Source organism: Protopterus annectens, chromosome 6.part1 (genome assembly GCF_019279795.1).
Source record: "Protopterus annectens isolate FY-2018-M chromosome 6.part1, PAN1.0, whole genome shotgun sequence".
In the NCBI taxonomy this organism is placed as follows: domain Eukaryota; kingdom Metazoa; phylum Chordata; order Ceratodontiformes; family Protopteridae; genus Protopterus; species Protopterus annectens.
This window is the reverse complement of record NC_056738.1, coordinates 1,574,563-1,595,842: the sequence shown is the minus strand read 5'-3', so window position 1 is coordinate 1,595,842 and position 21,280 is coordinate 1,574,563. Positions and strand designations below refer to the sequence as shown.

Genomic DNA, 21,280 nt, shown 5'->3' with positions numbered 1-21,280 from the left:
ATTTACTGCTGTCACTGTCAAATAGTCTTTTCGTATCTCTTGTAGTGCTCCTTTCTAGGTGGTGCTCTTATTATAATGCTGATATTTTGTGTGTGTGTGTGTGTGTGTGTGTGTGTGTGTGTGTGTGTGTGTGTGTGTGTGTGTGTGTGTTTGTGTGTGTATAAAGATATATATATATATATATATATATATATATATATATATATATATATATATATATATATATAATAGGTTTTTGGTGGTGTTGTTGTTTTGTCTTCTGTTAGGCTGTTTATTCATTATGTATACCACTTGTAGGTTTAAGAAATGCATCAAGTGTGGGCAGAAACTGCTGGTACATAATAACCATGACATGATGCTTGGATGCCATATACCAGGATGTGGAGTGCCAGGCCTGCTGTGCCTTTGGCCCTAGAGCACTGGAAGTTCTTAAGGGGGCCTGATTACATATTCTATGTATGCTACCACTGTTTCTGCATATACTTCCTTGACCAAGAAGTCAGGTGATAAAAAGTCAAGATAAGAAAGCAGAGAAAGATGAGGACAAGGAAAGACCATGTAAAGAAAGTGCTAAATACAAAAAGGATGACAGTAAATGCCTACATTGTCCTCTACTGATGATCAACCAGATCTGAAGGTTCACAGCATTTTGACTCCAACTAAATCTGTGCCTTTGATGCCTCACTGGCACATATTACCAGGTACTACGAATCTGGGCTTGTAGTCATAGAGCTCCTCAACCCTAAGCGGCTCCTTCCTCCTGTCGTCAGGCTTTACTCCCATTTACTACTCATTACTCATAGTTTTCCCCTACCTGGATACAAGCTCCTCCAAGAGAATCTGAGGCTCTGATCCAGCTGTAATAAGACATCAAAGCTGGCATCATTGGCTTCGTCCAAGTCTGCCAAGTCAGTCAGTCAGGAGCCTCAAGAGTTCAGATTTGGAGCAGTTGATGAGTGTTCCTTTCTACGATCCCAGATGGACCTAGGGATCCTTTCAGCCACCTCAGGTCTTGTGCCGGAGACCGTGGCGCCTTCAGCTCCATCCTCTATTTTTTCCCTTGGCCCACCCTTTGATGCCAGGGTCCTTGGATCGTACTGTTCAGTTGCCCTCTCCTATGCCAATGCCAATGGATGTATCCAACACCATCTCTATCCTTGATGTTCCTGACTGTGGCCTTGTTGGTGTAAACTGCATCTCAAGCAGAGGTATCTGTGTTGATGCCCCTAAGTCAGGCTTGACTTTTAGGGTTTCAGTTATCCCTCCTTTCCCTGGGGGCTTCAACTTTAGACAGCTTGACTCTAATCTGTCTGATCCGACCAGGTTGGGGCAGGACGTGGGTCTTTCAGTCTGGTCTTTAGATCTTGGAGACCTGGGTCCAGCCATCCAGCTTATGTGTCTGCTTTCAACATTGTGGAAAAGATCCTGTCTAGCAATGATGTAGTGCCTCTGTAGCCAGGTCAGACCCATCCCCGATCCCTTTCTCTATCCGTTTCCTCAAATACTCATCAGCTTGCTTAGTGATGGCCTGTGTCTCTTGCTGTCAGTACATCCTTGTTGTAGCACCCCTTGCTTCTTCAATGTCCCCTCCTGGTTCAACCCTTGGGGGTCCACATGACGAGCAAATGCCAAAGGAAGGATTTGTACTCGCAGGAGTCACTTACAGAGGATACTAAGCTCCATGAAGGGGAGGGGCCCCTTTTAGTCCCCCCATGAAGACTCCTTTGGTGACTTACTGGAATTGATGAAACAAAGTAGGGGTGGTCCACCAAAGTCCCCTCCACTGAGGGGTTTGTATTTCTTGTGGCCATTGGTATGGCATAGGTCCGTCCATATCTTGGGTGGTTGCCATTCAGATGCTCTAGTCAACCTGGTAAACAGGAGTCTTGAAGGAAACCAGAAGAGGTGGAGCCAGTCCTTTTAAAAAACCCAAAAGGTTCTTGCTCCACCCAAGGAGAGACCCTTTTGGAGTTTCAAGATTTTTATCATTCATACAGTCTTCCTGGCATATGGGTTCCCTGCCTGCACAAATATCTACACTGGCAGCTTTCCCTTGCTCCGAATCCCCTCCTCTGACTGTCTGTGATAGGGGATTAGCTAAGCCCTTCCCATCAGGGGAAGCTTAGCCCCTCTGTCAAAGTCAGTTATTCAGCCTTTTGTGCCAGCTGTAAAACACTCTGTTTAATCTCTTCAGCAGCCTGCATTGGTGGATTACAGCATCCAACTCTATAATATCCCTTTTTTCAACTTCCTTTCCTCTTTTTATTGTATACTTTTGTGTTATTTCTGTTTTATTTAAAAAGGTGTCATCTTTTTATTTAAATTTACTTGGTATTTACTACTGCTACTGTTAATTCTTCTAGGAATTCTAGCTTATTACTGTGTTATATCCTTAATACTGCTTTTAGGTAGTAGTGGGGCCTTTCTAAAGTGTTTTATAACTTGTACTTGGAAACTAAAGTTCTGTTGTGTCAGTTGAACATTAAGGACCATCTCTCTTGGCAGGGTGCCAAGAAGTCTGTTTCTGTTTTATATGTTTTCATTTTAAAGTTCTAATAGGAAAATACTGTTTTTTTTTTCAGTTTTTCTTTGTGTATGGTATTATTGGTTTAACCTGCTATAGCTGTTTTTATTGTTATATCACATTTTTACTGCATATTACTTTATTTGCATTTTAGTGTGAAAATGTTTTCATTTCTGACAAGAGAATCTCCAAGGAAATTTCGACTTGTATAGTTTTAAAATGTTTGATTTTAAAGGCATGTATTTATTTTTTGTCACTATTTGGACAAATGAATTTTACTTGGTACTTTGTGTGTGGTTACTATACTGCACAGATTGTTGAACAAGGCTTAGCACAATTTAAACTGTTACTGTTTTTTTATGCAGTTCAGTCTTATTTTCTGAGTGGGAACCTAGTTTACATTTTCTATCGCTGCTCTTAGTCGGCCCTTAAATAGTGTTAGATTTGGCATACCTGTATACCTTTCTGAAAGTAAGCAAATTCAAGCTGGTTAACCTGCAGATGGCCCTACACCTTCTTCTGGACAACTGTTTTGTAGTGACTTTATGTATGAAGGATGCTTATCACATGCCTGTTGCTGTCAACTTCAAGTTGAATCTACAAATGGCTTGTCTCACATTTTCCCAAAGAATTGTCTTTTTGGGGTATATTTTGGGCACAGAAAAAAGTATGGCCAAGTATGGCCTTTCTACCAAAAAGGTATAGTCCTGACTGTTCATTTTTTTCAGGGATCTTTCTCTTGAAGCTGCCTCTGGAAGGGAGTTTCTCAAAATTCTAAGCCTCATGACATCAGTCACTAATCCTCATGACACCATGGGCTACAGTCCACACATGTGAAAGAGTCACTGGTACTTAAAATAATTTTTGGACCCAGCACCCGCTTCCTTTGGAGTTCAGGTACCAGAGCTGGATTTTGAGCAATGAGAGTTACAGTGGTGGTGGGATGAGGTGTCTCTCAGTCCAGGCCTACCCTTATCCCTCCAGACCCCAGTTCGATCAGTCCAAGTGGACTCGCCAGATTTTGCATGGGGAACATTGTACAGGTGAGTTCAAGTGAAAGCCGAATGGGGTTCTTCTGACTTTACAAAGCACATAAATGTCAAGAAATGTTAGCTGTGATTCAGACCATAAAATTTCTTCACCACTTATGGTCTCCAGTTCCCCATTTATTGGTCACAGATGAGTGCATAGTCCTGTAGTACTTGAACAAACAGGGGGTACAAGGTCATGCCCTCTGCCAGGTAGCAGTGATGGCCTGAGAGCTAGCCCCTCAGCATATGCTGATGCTTCAGGCTTTGTATATCCCATGAGAGTAAAACATAATGGCAGGCAGACTAATCGGATCCCAGACAGTCCCTCTTGAGTGAAAACCCGGGACAGATGTTTGCCTGGATTTGGTCCAGATGGCTTAGTGGTTAAGGTCTTTGCCTACCATGCAACAAGGTACAAGGTTCGTTCCTCACCTCCGACCAATGCCTGTTTGGAGTTTGCATTTTCTCCCCGTGTCTCAGTGGGGTTTCTTCCATGTCCAGAAAACATGCTTAGTGTTTCCATCTCAAATTCACCAATGAATGGAGCTGTGGGAAGCAGCACAGACTCTGCATGGTGCCCTATAGGGGGAAAGAGTTGTACAGACCAACTGCTTTGGGCATCTACTGTGGTGCGCAGTATCCTCCAGATAAGAGAACACTGATCACAGACTGCGAACGTGGCAGGGCTAGCCACTCGACTGTGTAAAATATGGCTGTAGGTGATTCGGTCATATTGATTAATGTCGCCAAAAATGGGCATAGGTAGTTGCTGGTGATAAGTGGGTTGAGGACCCTGCCTACACTGACCAGTGCAAGGGATCCTTGCTAACGGTGGGAGGGGTATATGTGCCCTGTTGGCCAGTGTGTGCCCGCCATAAAGCCCAGCAGCCGTGGGTCAATAAGCTACTGGCTGGCTGGTGTCTAGTTGCTCAGCCTGGGTTACCTGGGATAGATCTGTTGAGCGAAAGTGTGACGTAAAACCAACCAACCTGCCAAACATGAACTGAGAATTGCTACGCTTGATGTAAGTTCACTGACGGGACGCAGCTTGGAAGTGAATGCATGATGATACAGAGGAGACTGGACATCCTGTGTATCCAAGAGATGAGCTGGAATGGCAGTGCAGCAAAGCCACTTGGCTTGGGATCCAGAGTCTACTACTCAGGTGGAGGGAAGGCTAGAAATGGTGTAGGAATTGTGGTGATAGGCTTCGGAAGGCAGTAAGGGATATCATCAGAATTAATGACAAACTCATGGCAGACAGACTCCAGTGTAATGATAGGTCAGCATTTATAATCCCAGCGTATGCCCCACAGCAGGGATGTGATAGTGAGGAAAAGAGTGCATTCAGACAGCAGTTGCAGGACCTACTAGGTAAAGCAGGACAGCATGAATTTTTGCTGATAATGGGTGACTTGAATGCACGTATCGGGACAGACAGAACAGGAAATTAGGACTGCCTGGGCCCACATGGGTGGGGCAACAGAAATAAAGAAGGAAAAGCCATTCTAGACTTCTGTCTGGCAAATGGCATGATAGTAGCAAACACATTGTAGCCAACACATTGTTCAGAAAGAGAGGCAGTCACAAGATTACATACAAGAGCCAACTTCATGCTACTCAAGTCAGAAGTGACAAATTTCATGACACCCATGCAGACGGGAGGTGAAAGTTTGACTGCTGAATCCTACACTAAGGCATTGTACGAGCACATCCACTCATGCATGAGTCGTGCCATCCCAAATAGAACCAACATGCTCTCCTCCTAAAAAAGGAAGCCAGTCTGGTTGCCCCTGCCATAAACAAACTGTACAGCAGACAAAAGAAAGTGTTGCAGAAAAGAGGAAAATCCCAGGATGCAAAAAACTCCCTTACCAGCCTCAGTAAGAAGCTGAGCTCCCTCACAAAATCCTCCAAAGCTAGTTACAAAAATAAAATTGCCAAAGATTAGAATACAAGGCATTCTATAGTTATGTCAAGAATCTAAATGGCAATGCTCAGGTATGCTCTGAGTTGCAACAGAATGGCATTAAATATACTGATTCCAAGGATATTGCCAATAGCCTGGCAGATTGATTTAGTGCCAACTTCACCCCCCCCTCACCCCCTAAAGGGCTCCTCTCAATACCAAAAGATTGCCAAATTCCGGTAATCATGGCCCCACAGGTAGAAACCGCACTCTCCAAAGCTAAGAATACAGCATCCATGGACCAGATGACATCCCGGGTTGTGTAGTGCATGAACTACAAAATGAACTGGCACCTCACCTAAGTGTCATGTTTAATCATAGACTCTCACCTCAGGCTTCATGCCCACTGAGTGGCGCACAGCTACAGTTATCCCACTCCACAAGGGGGGATCCACCTTGGATCCCAGGAACTACCATCCCATCAGTCTGACAAGCCTGATCTGCAAGGGCATGGAATGTATTATCATGGAGCTTATAAACAAAGACATTGGCAACCTTCAAACACTGGACCCCACCCAGTTTGGGTTCGTGAAGGGCCGATCTTGTCTCCTGAACCTGATTGACTTCTTCAAATCCATCTCCAGAGCTGTAGATGAGGGTAAGGCGAACCACACAGCCTATCTGGACCTCGCCAAGGCCTTTGACACCATCCCCCACTCTGGAATCCTAGATAAACTTACTAAGTTGGGCATAAATCCGTACATTACTCGATGGGTTGCCAACTGGCTTACTGACAGAACCCAGACTGTAAAAGTAGCCGACTCCAAATCCAGCTCCAGACAAGTGGAATACCTCAGGGTTCAGTCCTGGGACCGCTCTTGTTTGGCATCTACTTCTCTGAAGTACAGGCCAACACTAAGGAACTCTGGCTAACAAAGTTTGCAGATGACTGCAAACTTGGAGCCATTATTGAGTCCCCAAATGATGTGGATATTCTACAAAAGGGTCTTACAGAAACAGATGCTTGGTGCCGGAACCATGGGCTCAAGCTTAATGCCAAGAAATGTATCGTTATCCCCTTTGGGAAAAAACATGTACCTTTGAATTACCACATAGATGGCAGTACCCTAAACACCGAAAGTGTGATGAGAGACTTAGGGACATAGGTGGACAGTGGTCTCACCTTCGATAACCACATCGCCACAACAGTCAGGAAATCCTTCTGTGTGGCAGACATCATCACTAAGGGCTTTTCATCCAGAAAAAGGAGGTCATTGTCCCATTGTACTCATCCTTAATTAGACCCACTATAGTAGTGTACATTGCCCCATTTGGTATGTACCTCCCAAGACACCTGCAACAGCTGGAAAGGCCACAGAAATGCCTCACTAAAAGAATCACCGGCCTAAAGCAGATGCCCTATGCTGACAGCCTAAAAAAAATACCTCCAGCTATACTCTGTGGCATATCGTCTACTCTGAGGTGATCTCTGCTTAACATACGAGGCCATGTCAAACCCTGAGCTGTTGGACATGCTCCACTTAAAGAAGTCCCAATCCCTCAGAGCCACACGCTTCTGAGATCTAAAAATTGTCATCACAATGAACAAAACATGCTGGGGGGATAGGTTCCTGACCCAGAGACTCCCCATACTATGGAATAGACTGCCCATACATGTCAAGCAGAGCGCCTCCTTGGCCCTCTTCAAAAGGAGCCTTGACCATTGGATGGGAGATGGGAAATTCACCCCGGGATCACGTCAGTCGCCTTGCTAGACAGGGGTCCAGGGAAGTAAATATTGTGGGAAGAAATATCCAGAGAATTGTTATGGCTAGGCTTGTATAGGCCCTAGGGCCGATAGCCTAGTACCAACGTATGAACCTAAGAGTAGTCAACATGAAACTCTGGTAGACTTCCTCCTAGTAAAGAAAAGGCACCGGGTAGAATCCATGATTGCTAAGTCATCCCCAGTGAAACAGTCGGCCCACAGCATAAACTACTAGTTGCTACAATCAGCTGCAAGCAGTGGTCAGAGAAGGCTCTAAGGTCAACAAAGACCAGGCTGAAGACCTGAAAGTTGACTGGAGTGAAGCACAACAGTTCAAGGAATTGCACAGGGCTCTAGCACCCCAAAAAGAGGAGGAAATAGGTGGAGTTGAAGAAGAATGGCAGCACTTAAAAACAGCATGTGTTAGGACTACAGAAAAGACATGGAAATATGGTATGGAAATAAGGTACAGAAGGAAAGCTGGTGGTGGAATGCGGAAGTCCAGGGAGTCGTCAAAAGAAAGGAGGGCAGGAAGAAGTGAGCGACAGAAAAGGCTGACCAGGCTAGGAAGGACTACTGGTTGGTTAACAAAGAAGTTAAGAAAGGAGTAGCAATAGCAAAGAATAGGGGCATCCGAGACACTGTACCAACTTTTGGAATGTGACTCAGTAAGGGGCACAAAGAAACTGTATCAGGTTGCAAGGCAAAGACAGAAAGATAAAGAAGATAGCCTGACACCCTTCATAATGGATGCCAGCAACAACGTGCTCACCAGTCCAAAGGATGTCAGAGGCAGGCGGAAGAAGTATTTCCAGCAACTTTTGAATGAAGAAAACCCCACAGAAGCTCTACTGCCGTAGAAAAACAGCCTGCAATGAGTGAGAAGAGAGCCCACCCTAGAAGTAAGAACAACACTAAGGAAGATGAAGTTAGGGAAAGCAGCAGGCTCAGATGAGGTCACAGCAGATATGATAAAAATGCTGGATGAGATAGGGGAGAAGTGGCTCCTGAGGTTACTAATAGTGTGTAGAGAAAGGCATATTTTCAAATCTAGGTGCTTAGGATTTCCCTCTCTCTTCCCCCCCTTGGCTGACCTGGTGTGACTTAGTTTGAATTCTACATTTACCTACAAAACGGAGTCTACAGAACTGCAGTTGGTCACCATAACAAAATCGGTTTCTCTCAGCATTTAAGCAGAATAGGTTACACACAAAAAGCATTTGTTAAGCTTTCACTTACAGTGCTGTGTAATTAAGCAGGTCACCAGTTTGGTCAGCCATAGGGCGCTTTTTTCTACTTGAGTATTTGCCTCATTCCCCTGTAACTTAAGTAAACTGACTCTTACATTAAGAGCTATAATACTTACCTTATAGCCTTAGGACACCTTAGGAAACCTTGTAAACTGCAGTAGCCCTGCTACGTTCGCCCTTGCTACACTCTGGCTCTCTTCGCTCCCCTCCCTGCCCCCAATTTCCTCCTGCCCCCAGTACCTCAAAATTTAAAGTACTATAGCACTCCCCCACTTTCTAGATCCTATCTGCTTTCATCTGGGATAATTCCATCCACCCCCATTCTTCTACCTACATTTTAATAGCACCTATTTGCTTTCATCTGGCATTCTCCCATCCCCCTTCCAGTACCTTTACCTCACCACTCTATCTTCTGGTGTTGCTTCACCAGATAACAGTTCCTTAACTCACTAGCTGAATCACAAATAATGATATACTCTTTTTTTAAGGTCATACTATCACCCCAGCTGTAAATCCTCCCACCTTCAACCATACTTACAGTACCAGGTCCTATCCAACATCTTGTTCAGTCTATCAACATCTCAACCCCAGGCACATTAGCTCTAGATCCAAACACTACCACAAACTAATAAACAAATTTCTGAAGTTCATCACCAATTATAGACTTAACCTAATACTTGGTGGTGATATTCACCCCAACGCTGGCCCACCCACTTCAGATACACATACCCCCTCTACTTGCAATCTAAGCTACAAACCTACAATTAATAGGCCAACTAACTCTCTCCTAGCCTGTCATCTCAATATTAGAAGCATCAATAACAAGGTACATGAGTTGCATTCACTCCTGGATGTCCACTCCCCTGAGATTCTCTGTTTATCTGAAACCTGGTTAAAACCTAATACTACAGACAATGAAGTGTTACCACCTGGGTACAAACATACACAGGCTGGATTGTGCTTGCAGGAATGGGGGTGGGGTAGCTGTACTCTATAAATCTGAGTTGAATGTCACCATAGATGTAATGCAACCACCTCAGATTAATAACTCAGAGATTCTTGCCACAAAATTGCAGCTTAATAAAAATAATACATTAATATCATCTGTATGTACATTCCCCCAGGTAACAATATATCTACACTTGAAGATATCCTGCACTGGCTATCATGTCACTACCCCCAAGAAACCCTACTACTTGGAGACTTTAACATAGACTGGGGCACCTGTTCCTCAGAATCCCCAACCACCCATATTAACCTGCATGCATTTACACAAATCATATCTACCCCTACCAGGACAGGTAAACCCAACCAAAAAGAAAGCATACTTGACTGGGTACTCTATTAGTCACCCCCAGCTGTATACCTCTGGTACCCTCCTTGATTGCCTAAGCGATCACCTTCTCACATATGTAATTAAGCACAAAGCCATTAATTCCCAACAAACCTTACTCAGAAAGGTTAGAAACAATAAAAACTTTGACCCTGCCAAATTCCAACAAGAACTAAACTCATGTAATTGGTCTATTCTAAAACACCTCCCCTTAGAGGAAGCAGTAGCATACTTTAACAACAAATTCCTTGAGATCCTTGATTTGCATGCACCTGGGCATTCAAAGAGAACAAAGGCAAAAACTGCGCCATGGCTTTCTAAAATGTCTATACTCAAAATTACCGTTAGAAACAAAGCATGGGCTTTATGGCGTTCTTCTAAAGACCCCCAAGATTACATTAAATACAGGCAATCCAGGAACTAAATCTACTACATCCTGGACAAACTTCAACCCCAATCCCTGCTGCTACTATTGATAAAACCCCTGAAGATGTTTCTGACAGTTGTAACCGATTCTTTAGTGAGACAATTCAAGCCCTAGCTTACCCAACTACCTCCTAGCTCCCCTGGTCCTGAAAGTACCACCCCTAGAAACCTACATGCATTCAGCTTCCAGCCAGTCGCCACTTCACTTATCCGTACCTTGATCAAAAAATTAAAACCCACTACACTTTCTGCTGATCAGCTCCCTGCCGAGTACCTACAAAAATCAGCTGATGTTATTGCTTACCCCGTCTCAGTACTAATCATTTGAATCATAGTAGAAGCTAAAATTCCCACCATCTGGAAAATATCCTATGTAATCCCACTTCACAAAGGAGGCAGCTGTACTGAATTCTCCAATTGTAGGCAGCTGTACTGAATTCTCCAATTGTAGGCCAATAGCTATACTATCTCCACTTGCAAAGATTATGGAAAAATGTATTCATAGACAACTCATGCACCACCTAATCCAGACTCACCTTATGGCAGACACTCAGCATGGCTTCTGTCCTCATCACAGCACTACTTTAGCCCTCCTAGCCTTTACTAACACCATAAACCATAATCGCAACAATAACTGTATATCCTCAGCCCTCTTCTTGGATCTTTCCAAGGCATTCTATGTGGTTGATCACCAACTTTTAATCCGCACCCTGCAAACATTCTGTCTAGATACTAGAGCCCTTCAGTGGTTTCAGTCCTACCTGAATGGTCGACAGCAGGCTGTCCTCTGGCAGAAAAAACTCTCTAATCTTCTACCTAACACCCTTGGAGTACCACAAGGCTCTATACTAGAGCCCTTGCTGTTCTCCATCTTCATTAACTACCTTTATACTGTCATCCCAAAAGTCAGCTGTATCCAATATGCTGATGACTCTACTCTGATTTGCTCGGCCACATCTCCAATAGAGTTATGGTCAGCTACCCAGACCACCTTTAATACAATAGAAAACTGGCTTTCTGAACGTCGTCTGATCCTAAATCCCAAAAAAACTAAAATGCTGTTATTTTCACCAACACGCAAGTCTACCGCTTTCACCTTTACCATAAATTCAGATGATGGCACAATAATCTCCCCTGACCCCTCTACAAAACTATTAGGTGTCATCATAGATAATAATATAAAATTTGACCTACATGTTTATCAAAACCATTGATAAAAAACTAGGGTCTCTTTGCAGAATAAAAGCCTTCCTAACCCCTCCAGTTAAAATTGCCATAGCTTGCTCTCACCTGCTTTCAACCCTTCTGTATACATCCCATCTACTCTCGAATTTAAACAAGACTGTCCTTAAACTCTCAATTTGCTACAACCACATTGCCAGGTTTGCCACTGGGCTGTCTTTTAGGACACATCATTGCATCAATCTAAATCCGCTTGGGTGGCTTGAACTACCCAGCCTAATCCAGTATAACCAACTGATTATGGCCTATAAAATCCTCTATAATCTGGACAATACTTCTGCACTTAAAAATATTATCGCCCCCTATAACAGTCCTAGACCGCTTCGATCCTCTAACAAACTACTAATTCAGACTAGCAAAATTAATAACATAGCCGGTGACACTCCCTTTGCAAACTCTCTTCCAGCTGATATTACTTTACTTTCTACCTTAGGTCAATTTAAAACTAGACTCAAACCACATTTGGCACTTAACTGGCTATGTCAATGTATCAAGCCTGGCTAGCTCTCTCTAGAATGTGTAAAAATCTGTTAAACAGTTTACTGTGTAATTTAATTTAATCCTTTATGCTTGGGATTAACTCTAACCTGTGGAACTTGTTTAACTTGCTTACTTATGTAATCTCTGTAAATAGTCTGTTTGTAATATGTAATGCTGGTATTATGCAATGCTGTATCTGCTTACCCTTGGAGCTTTTCTCCCCGGGCCTCCGCTGAAAATGGACATGCATCCAGTCGGACTATCCCGGTCAACAAATGTAAAATAAATAAATAAATAAATAAAATATCCCAGATGACTGGAGAATAAGCATACTCATGCCAGTGTACAAGAACAAAGGGGATATCCACAATTGTGGGCAGTACAGAAGCATCAAACTGCTGTCACATTGCCTGAAAGTTCTAGAGAGGGTGATTTTTAAACGTATACACAGAGTAGTAGAATGTAAAATGGGAGATGAGCAGTTTGTATTCGGATCAGGATGCAGCACAATTAACCAGATGTTTACATTGAGACAGATACTTGAGAAGAAGCTAGAGATGTGGAGAGAGTCCTACTGGGCATTCCTAGACTTGGAGAAAGCATATAACAAGGTCCAAAGAAAGCTGATCAGGGCAGTACTGCAGTGGTTTGAAGTCCCAGAAACATTTCCTAGAATTAGTGCAGGCTATATACTCGGACCCAGTGACTCGAGTATGAACAGTGTTCGGCCTCAGAGGGGTTCCAAATGGGAGTGGGTGCACATCAGGGTTCAGCTCTGAGCCCACTGCTGTTCATACTGGTGATGGACTACATTAGCAAACAGGTTGGAGGGGACAGATCAACAAAGCTGCTGTATGCAGACGATGTGGCAGTGCAGGCAGACTCTGAGCCAGAACTTCAGCAAAGGATGGGGGAATGGAATACAATTCTGAAGGCACATGGGATGAAAGTACGCACAGATAAGACACTAGTAATGGCAGCAGATTGGAGAAATCAGAAGAAGCTGATAATAGAGCTAGAAGGGAAGATTAGTGGAACAGGTAAACAGCTTCAAGTATCTGGGAGGGGTAGTTGAGGAGAAGGGTAGTCTGAAGAGGTCACAGCTAGAATCAGAGGGGCTGCAGCCAACTGGCATAGAGTATCAGGTGTAGTCTGACAGAAGAATGCCAGAGAACCTGAAAAGTAAGGTGCACAAGTCAGTGGTGTGACCAGTACTACTGTATGGTACAGAAACCTGAGCAGTAAAGGCAGAACAGTTGAAGAAGTTAGAGATGACGGAAATTAAGTGCCTGAGAAAGGTGGTAGGATGCACACTGTGGGGCAGACGAAGAAATGCGGACATAAGATCAGAAGCCAAAGTAGCTCCAGTTGCAGGAAAGATCAAAAAGAACAGATTACGCTGGTTTGGGCACGTGTAGAAAATCAGAAGGCAATCTGGTGAGGAAGATTTGGGGCAGACAGGAAGAAGGAAAGAGGAAGCAAGAACTTCCAGCAAAGAGGTGGATGGATTGTGTGAAAGAAGATCTGTGACAGTGAGAGAGTGTTGAAGAAGGTAGGAGTGTGGCACTTAATCAAGAGAGTTGGCGACCGTTAACATGATACCCTGACCCCATGTAGAAAAATGGGAAAAGGGGGGATGATGATGATGATGATGATTTGGTCCAGATGTGGGGAACACTTTAAATCTGTTCAGTGCCTTTCAAAACAGACAGTTGTAAAAATTCTGTTTGAGACATCCTTGCAGCTAAGCTTGGAGGACAGAAGTCGTCTTCTTCCCTTGGGCAAGAATGTTATGCATTTCAACCATTACCCAAGGTACTTTTTAAAGGTTCAGAAGTAATTGTCATTGTTTTGACCCAGGAGCAGTTGGTTCTCCTTTGTAATGGAATTGACCAAGAGCAATTACCGCAAGATTCCTCACAGTCTGGATCTACTCACATGGTGCCAGGGGTGACTGGTGCACCCCAACTTAGAGCAATTGCTGCAGACAGTATGGATAATTGTATCTTGACACCTTTTAGGCACCTCTTCCGTTGAGGATGTGCATCGGATTCTGAAGGAAGCAAGAAAACCTGCAACTAGAAAATCTTCCACTAGTAAGCATAAGATGTTTTCTAGGTAGTGTCTGACCAATACCAGTGGGCCTGGCATGGTGTGTACCACTTTGGTTTTGAAATATTTATGCAAGATGCTCAACAATTGCTTTATCTTGTGCATTTATCAAAGTGTATCTTGTGGCCATCTCCGCTTGTCTGCCCATGGACCCCCTCTGTCCTCTCCCTTTGTGGTCAAACAGTTTATAAAATAGTGTTGCATGCGAGACTCTCTCAAGCAAATTCCTCCTCCTCCTTGGGATCTTAATTTGTTTTTGAAAAATTGACATGATCTCCTTTAGAATCTACCTTTCAGGCTGATTTTAGTTGAGAAAAAGAGTCCAAATGAGTATTCCCAGGCTTGGATAAAATGTATGATAATGTCTCAAGAAAGCTGATTTTTGACTGTCTCATGACTGTTCCAAGTCCTGGTAATATTAGTAGAATGGAAAAAAATTTCTTTATTTGGACTTTCTTTAAGGGTCTAGATCCCTTTTTTTCTGCCCCTTCGATGCTATTCCTGATTTTGTGACAGGCCTTTTTCATTATGGTCTAAATTACTCCACTATTAAAGTTCAGTTGGCAGCCATCTCCAGTTTCTGTGTTGGAATGGATAACATGCGGGTTCCCACCTTGAAAAGTACAGTTGGGCCAGTCCTACCTTGTAACAGTAAATATTCAAATTTCACACTGCCTCATTGGCATACTGATTCTATGCCTGCAGAACACGTACATTGGCAGCTTTCCAGAGCTCAGTATCCTCTCCTCTAATGCTCTGTGGTAGAGGATTGTTTAAGCCCCTCCCATTAAGGAAACGTGACCGCTGTCGCAGAAATTCAGTTATTCATGTTTTTAATGCCAAGTAGAGTGAACCAAGAAGGACCGAAAGCAAGAATTGCCTGAAGTCAACCAATTCGTAATTCTAAAACACCACCACAGACAACCAAAGACAACTGATAGAATGGAATACCATTGAACTTTTTACAAAATCAGGAGGCGAGTGGGTGGGTGCTGCCAGTGTGGCAGTGTGAAATTTGAACATCTACTGTTACTCGTACCTAGGACTTGCACAACTGTACAACATTCATTCATGTTGCCTCAGTGGCATTTGGGTAGATTCCCAAAGCTTACTCTGCCTAGAAGGAGGAAGGATAAGAATCCAGGAGCCCCTGGAGAATATTCATTGTCAAGTCTTCTCTGGAAATTGAGAAAGTGTCCAGTTTCTAGTACTTCGTAAAGGTATGAACAGACAACCAAGTTGCTGCCTCTAGAATGCTTCTAGAATCAACACCTTTCCAATATGCCACTAAAGAGGGTAAAGTTCTGGTGGAATGTGCCTTAACCTTGCCTAAAATTTACTATGATGGGATTAACAAACAATAGCAGAAGACAACCAATGAGCAGCTGTCTGCTTAGAGGCAGGCTTACTATTCTTATCCCTACAGTAAAAAAATCAACAACCGTTCACCTTTCTCGAAGGACTTATTTCTGTCATGGTAGTACTTGAGCTACCTGTGCACATCCAAGGTGTACAGGATCTTCTCTCACTTTTTTTTTTTTTTTGTTCCAGAAAGAAAGTTAGGAAATTGATAGTTTCATTCAGGGTAAATTCAGAAACCACTTTTGTCATGACAGAAGGAACAACCCTGTCCTTGTGGATTTTTCATCTCCCAAAGAAAGCACTTGCCTTTACAATTTAGTATTTGTTAGCAGAACATGTCCACAACAAGGAAATTCTTGATGATTCTGGGATAGGACGTCATCCATTCTAATAGTTCAATTTGCCAGACTTCACATAAGGAAAATTCAGGGATTTCTCATATCCATTTGGGTCCAGTAAACAGCATCTTCTAACTTCCCAATATCTGTCCTCAATTCTGTCATGAAAGGATTCAACTGGTGAGCCAAACAAGTCCTAGTAAATCCAACTCTTTCACTTTCTGTTGCCACTCCTTAGTCAGTTGTCACAGATGTCTCAGAGTTCACATGGAGACAGTGCCTCATGGTGGAGCCTCATTTCAGACAAATATCAAGGAAATGATGGCCCTGAGAGTAGCTCTCAGTCTAAATCGGTTGTAGACATCTGGACTGCTTTTATAACAGACAGTACCACAGTGATGTGGTATATAAAAAAATAGGAGACCAGGTCCTATCCCCTTTGCAGACTACCTGTAATAGATAGTGCTGAAAATGCCAGATCCCAGACAAACTCTTCAGGTAATATGTATTTTTGTAGTGTCAGTAGCTCAACAGGTAGCACAACCCTCCTTTGGTGCTGGAAGGTCAGAAGGATGTAGGTTCTCTTCCCAGCCCCAGTGCTTTGATTAATTTTCCAATACTGATGCTGCTACTGAAGTGTGGCAGTAGGGGAGTGCTGCATTCCTCAGTGTGCTATCTTTTGGGTGAGATATTAAACCAAGGTACCTTCTGACTCATTTGGTGGTAGCTAAAGTGGATATAAAAATATCCCACTGCACTTACGAGAAAAATGTTTTATTCATCTTTTGTATAATATTGACCTATTTCTTCTATACTATCGTACACTTTCACAATACGTATATATACTTTTCCTGTTCATTAATTGCCATCTCCTTCCCTTCAACTACAACTGTATTTTGCTTCAACATTATTTCTTCATTGTGTTTCTTGTTATACAGTAACTCTTCTGAATGTATTTGGAAAACCGCATAATATCCTAAATAAACCCTTATCCCATTTATCTCGCTCTTAGTCCTTCCTCCTACTTGCCAAATATTATGTTGATGTCCATGTTTTCAAATGGTTTCCTTTATAAGTCATTTGAAAATATTCCACAAGTCCTTGTTTTCTGGACTACAAAGGAAGCAATACTGCAATGTTTCTTCAACTTTTACATACATTACATAATTTTTCCTTATATACCTTATAATCTGGTGTCAGTCTTCACTTAATCCTTGGCTCTGGGTTCGGTTCCATTATCTCGGAACCGACTCTGCTGTTATTCCAGTTTGGGTCTTCCAAAAACTGTCAAGCTTAACCTTGCCCATAGTGCTCCTCTAAGGATTACCTCAGATTTCATTTCTCGCTTTTAATGCCAGACGCATTTATCCTGCCAGCTCTCAAAAAAGCCTTTTGTTCTTCAATCTATGAGTGTTCTTTATTCAGATTTCTTTTGTTATTCTTTGTCAATATTTTTGCTTGGTACAACTGCAAAAGCCAGCACACAATATAGCTACTTGTTCAAGTCAAAGTTTAATAAAGCTTTTGGGAGCAAATTTAGTTAGCACTAATGAAGGCTATAAGCTGAAACCGGTATGCTTTTTTTCGCCTCTCTGGTGTTTGGAAGTAAATTTTTAAGTGCTTCCTATATGGATGGAATCTCTGGTGCTTTATTAAACTTTGACTTGAACAAGTAGCTGGCTTTTGCAGTTGAACTTTTGCGCTTTTTGAGCCTGGCACCTTACCGTACTTGTGTGGGGGTTGGTTTGTTCTTGCTGGACTATATTTTCATTTACCCAGCTCTTTTTCTTTACCCTTATGGTATTCTGTTATTCGTTGTTGGTGCCTTTTCTGTCCTTTTTCTCTATTACCGATAAGGTAAGTTTTACGTACCATTGTTGGTACGCCCTTTTTTTTTTTCTTTGCTTATTTTAAAAAAAAACTTTAAACTGTAAACTAACCTTTCCACCTTTTCCACCTTTCTTCTGTGTGAGTGTTTTTCTCCAACCATGGCTGAAAAGGCTAAAGGAACTTCTGGCTTCAAAAGATGCCAGGATTGTGATCGTAAGTTACCTAACTCGGATGGCCCCTCCTTATGTGTCTATTGCTTGGGACCAGTGCATCTTTAAGAATACTGTGCTGTCTGTCATGGCTTCAGTCACTGGGCCCTTGCAGAAAGAAAAAATAGACTGTTATTAAAAGGCCTTATAAATTCAAGCTTTGAGACCATATCTGGATTCGTCAAATCCAAAACAGATGTCAGCACTCCTTCCTCATCCAAACATGAAGGATCAAAGAAGAGAAGCCACTCTGTCCCAACAGTTTCATCGCCACCTCCGATTAAAATGGCTAAGATTTCCTCAGTTCCCAAAGTTTCAATGGAACTGACTGGGAAACTGCATCCTCCATCGGTGTCGTCTGTGCCTACCTCTGCACTGTCAATTCCAGCATCATTTACTGTTCTAGATCTGACATTTTCAGAACCTTCTAGATCTTCTGTTCCAGTGGTTTTGGAACAGGAGTTTTCTTTCAAAGACGGGCCACGCACCAGATATTCACCACCAGACTGACCTCCAAGCCCCTTCTTGGAGCAACTATGGCACCCATCGGTCTCTTCGGTCCATTCTACCAAGAGCCTTACTGAGTCCGATATTTTGAGACTGGTGATCCAGCTGCTGATGGCGTGGGGATAAGCCACTTCCTCGGTTCCTAGCCTCTCTGGCCCTGGGACTTTACCTGTCTTTACATCAGTTCTTGTTCCTCCTCTGACTCAGGAGTTCCTGGTTTTGACAGTCCTGGCTTCAACTGTCTCTGTGCCTGTCAGATCTGCATCTGCGGCACCGATTACTGCTCTGAGCTGTTTGGTTTTGTCGGAACCGGAGAACTTCTGGAGTCAAAGCTTCTTTATTGGTTATGGGGGGGGGAGTGGTTTCACTCCGCTGTTATCTGAGCTGTCCATGCTCCTTGGGGCTTCGGCACATGTGAACTCGACTCCAGCTTTGGAGGCGCCTTCCTCAGTGCAGGATGGGACCACAATTCCAAAGGAGTCCGTTTCTGTTCTGGACTCCCATTCCTCTATGGGGGTGTAGGGCTGTTTCCAGACCATTATGAGGGCCTTGTTTACTGTGGGCTCACAGTTGATACCACTTTTGTTGGACCAACAACTCTGTCCTACCCCTTACCCAGAGTTCCCTTCTGTCTTTGCCCTGGGACAGCAGGCACAGGAAGCTCAGGATCCCGCCATGGTGATCATGTCCTCTTCAGACACCTCTCTGGCCCATCCCACCAAAGAGGTACCTCTAAAGAGGAAGTGCAAGAGGAAGTACTTAGACTCCCCTAAAGAGTCTTGCACAGAAGATACTATGAAGAGACACTGATCAAAGATTTGTTACACTATTAAAATTGTCCAAATAGTTAGGCCTTACTTTCTGTATGGTTACTAGGGTTCTAACTAGAATGTTACCTTGCATAATAATAGGTCCTCTCTTACCAAACAGTGGTGCCAAAATGCAAACCCAAGTAATCATACAGTTAATATTACCTTTAAGTATCAGCAGTTTGGATTGAGGGTAATTAAATGTTTCATAGGTTCATAGTAATATACTAAGCTAACGACCAACAGGATCTTTATCAGCCTACCTGCGCAGTCCACCTCAGTTGTGTCCGTAGGTATCATGAGCATTTATTAGGAGGGGATTATTTTAGGAAGTTTCTATAGGTTACATGGGGGGGTATATTAGTTTGGACATTACTGTCTGCCTTTGACTGTCAGAGACATGGAGGCAAGACCTGGGGTAAATTTTCAGTTTCCCATCCATTGGTCAGGTTACACTTAAATAGGGTTAGGTATTGACTCTTCTTCACATGGATGGGGAGCTTGAAAGGTGAGAATCAAACTCTGTGCCTTGTATATGTAAGGCAAACATTTTAACCATTAAACCAGCTTCCAGTCATGGGGAGTATCATTTTTATTCTAGTAATGCATGATTTTGTGATGAATTTATCCCAAATCCAAACTACTCTCTCAGAAAAGTAATCCTAACTGTAAAACTTACTAGCTGATAGTGTTTTACTAATGCCATCTAAGTTTGTTTTTTCTCTTGTGTTTCCTTGTGTAATGCTATCTGTGTATTTAATTTTCAAAAGTGTATTGCCTATTTTTTAAGTAAAGATTTTCGTTAGTAAATTTTAAAAGCTTATGGCTGTCTGTTAATATATTTAGCAGTAACTGCAATAAGCTGGTGAATTTTAATTGTTGGCATCTGCCTTTCAAAGAGAGACTCTGTTTAGCTTTAGCCACCAGACTTTCTGTTTACATCCGGATCATAGTTGAGAACGTGCACAAATTAGTAACCTTGTTATGATGCCAGACTGGACTTGCTGGTGGCAGTGCCTTACTATAAAATAAAAGCAGGAAGGCATTGAAAACTGAAAGGTAGTTGTTGGCGTAACTTGGGAATCATTGTATACATGTTTATCCAAGATCAGTTGCTGTTTGTAAGATGCTTTATAAGGCACAAAACTAAGAGGAAGATTGGGGAATCATTGGGAAACCAGTGGCTATAACTCTACTCTTAGCTGCAAGTTGTGGAGCTTGTTAGAGTATGACTGGTGTTGTTCATAGCCTGAGGCCACAGTATTCATTTGCTGTAAACTCTTACAATCGGCTTTATTATTATTTGGAACATTAGTGTTAATGAAAAGATTATAACTGCCTCTGACATTTTATTTGATGGCAGCAGTATGGCTTGTAGGAACATTTCCTAACCGTACATAACTTAAGATGCTTTGAATAATATTTCTTGGGAGATTTATAAGTTAAAATAATTCTGTTATGCATGATGTATATTGAAAACTTGAAAACCAAAACTGAGAAAATAAAAAAAATAACGGCACCAACTGCAGTCAGATAGAACGTTCATAAAAACTGCTTTACTACGTGAGCGCTTTCATGAAGATAATCTCCGCACTTCTTCAGACAAACAAATACACAATTACTACAGCTTATATAGTCACATTCATAGTTAGATAATTAAACAATTAGCTACAATTAATTCAATTAAATTAACCTTTTACAATTTAAAGCAATTAAATACTGAAATAAACTCAAACAATTCAATATAATGTTAAAACATTCTTATGTAGTTAATAATGAGATTATATACAGAAACCAACACCATGCTAAAAATAGAAAGTACATACAAATACAAATACTTGTTCGTGTAGCATAATTCCTAGAGCATATGTGCTTTGAGTAAAATGCTTTCAAACTTGAATACATATTTATTTATTTATTTATTTATTTATTTATATTTGTATTTGTATGTACTTTCTATTTTTAGCATGGTGTTGGTTTCTGTATATAATAATCTCATTATTAACTACATAAGAATGTTTTAACATTATATTGAATTGTTTGAGTTTATTTCAGTATTTAATTGCTTTAAATTGTAAAAGGTTAATTTAATTGAATTAATTGTAGCTAATTGTTTAATTATCTAACTATGAATGTGACTATATAAGCTG

The 21,280-nt window shown here is 42.1% G+C and overlaps 1 protein-coding gene across 2 annotated transcripts in view; it reads left to right on the top strand.

The window, feature by feature from the left end:
* The window catches only part of RBM45 (RNA binding motif protein 45), a 687,506-nt gene that overhangs the window by 117,645 nt on the left and 548,581 nt on the right, over positions 1-21,280 (top strand). The gene's annotated exons all lie outside the window — the stretch shown is intronic.